At 44.4% G+C, this 1,259-nt stretch overlaps 5 non-coding genes across 5 annotated transcripts; all 5 read left to right on the top strand.

Moving 5' to 3' along the window:
• Positions 1–167: 167 nt before the first annotated feature.
• Positions 168–240, top strand: Pmar_PMAR026778. The gene has a single exon. It is a non-coding gene; the product is annotated as a tRNA-Thr (tRNA).
• Positions 241–386: 146 nt separating this feature from the next.
• Positions 387–459, top strand: Pmar_PMAR026777. The gene has a single exon. It is a non-coding gene; the product is annotated as a tRNA-Thr (tRNA).
• Positions 460–605: 146 nt separating this feature from the next.
• Positions 606–678, top strand: Pmar_PMAR026776. Its single transcript has one exon. It is a non-coding gene; the product is annotated as a tRNA-Thr (tRNA).
• A 146-nt stretch (positions 679–824) lies between these two features.
• On the top strand, positions 825–897 carry Pmar_PMAR026775. The gene has a single exon. It is a non-coding gene; the product is annotated as a tRNA-Thr (tRNA).
• Positions 898–1,043: 146 nt separating this feature from the next.
• Pmar_PMAR026774 lies at positions 1,044–1,116 on the top strand. The gene has a single exon. It is a non-coding gene; the product is annotated as a tRNA-Thr (tRNA).
• The last annotated feature ends 143 nt before the right edge of the window (positions 1,117–1,259 follow it).

Below are 1,259 nucleotides of genomic sequence, written 5' to 3'. Positions count from 1 at the left end.
GGTTCAACTCCGGCAGAAGGCTTGCTCTGAGTCTCTTTGTCGGAAACGACGGCATTTCGTAATTTTTCACTGAAATTTAGCACCAAATCTTTGCACCACTTAAACTGTGGTATGCGTTTCATTGTGAAATTTCACGACATGGTTAGACTCTACGTTTACGAGACCGTGCCTTCTTAGCTTAGTTGGTAGAGCACCCGCTTAGTAAGCGGGAGGTCGTCGGTTCAACTTCGGCAGAAGGCTTGTTCTGAGTCGGTTTGTCGGAAACCGACGACATTTCGTAATTTTTCACTGAAATTTAGCACCAAATCTTTGCACCACTTAAATTGTGGTATGCGTTTAATTGTAAAATTTTACGACATGGTTAGACTTCACACTTACGAGACCGTGCCTTCTTAGCTTAGTTGGTAGAGCACCCGCTTAGTAAGCGGGAGGTCGTCGGTTCAACTCCGGCAGAAGGCTTGCTCTGAGTCGCTCTGTCGGAAACCGACGGCATTTCGTAATTTTTCACTGAAATTTAGCACCAAATTTTTGCACCACTTAAATTGTGGTATGCGTTTCATTGTGAAATTTCACGACATGGTTAGACTTCACACTTACGAGACCGTGCCTTCTTAGCTTAGTTGGTAGAGCACCCGCTTAGTAAGCGGGAGGTCGTCGGTTCAACTCCGGCAGAAGGCTTGCTCTGAGTCTCTTTGTCGGAAACCGACGGCATTTCGTAATTTTTCACTGAAATTTAGCACCAAATCTTTGCACCACTTAAACTGTGGTATGCGTTTCATTGTGAAATTTCACGACATGGTTAGACTCTACGTTTACGAGACCGTGCCTTCTTAACTTAGTTGGTAGAGCACCCGCTTAGTAAGCGGGAGGTCGTCGGTTCAACTTCGGCAGAAGGCTTGTTCTGAGTCGGTTTGTCGGAAACCGACGACATTTCGTAATTTTTCACTGAAATTTAGCACCAAATTTTTGCACCACTTAAACTGTGGTATGCGTTTCATTGTGAAATTTCACGACATGGTTAGACTCTACGTTTACGAGACCGTGCCTTCTTAGCTTAGTTGGTAGAGCACCCGCTTAGTAAGCGGGAGGTCGTCGGTTCAACTTCGGCAGAAGGCTTGTTCTGAGTCGGTTTGTCGGAAACCGACGACATTTCGTAATTTTTCACTGAAATTTAGCACCAAATCTTTGCACCACTTAAATTGTGGTATGCGTTTAATTGTAAAATTTTACGACATGGTTAGACTTCACACTTACGAGAC

This window comes from Perkinsus marinus, assembly GCF_000006405.1.
Source record: "Perkinsus marinus ATCC 50983 genomic scaffold scf_1104296967926, whole genome shotgun sequence".
Lineage (NCBI taxonomy): Eukaryota > Perkinsozoa > Perkinsida > Perkinsidae > Perkinsus > Perkinsus marinus.
The sequence above is the reverse complement of the archived record's forward strand: the minus strand, read 5'-3'. Positions and strand labels throughout refer to the sequence as shown.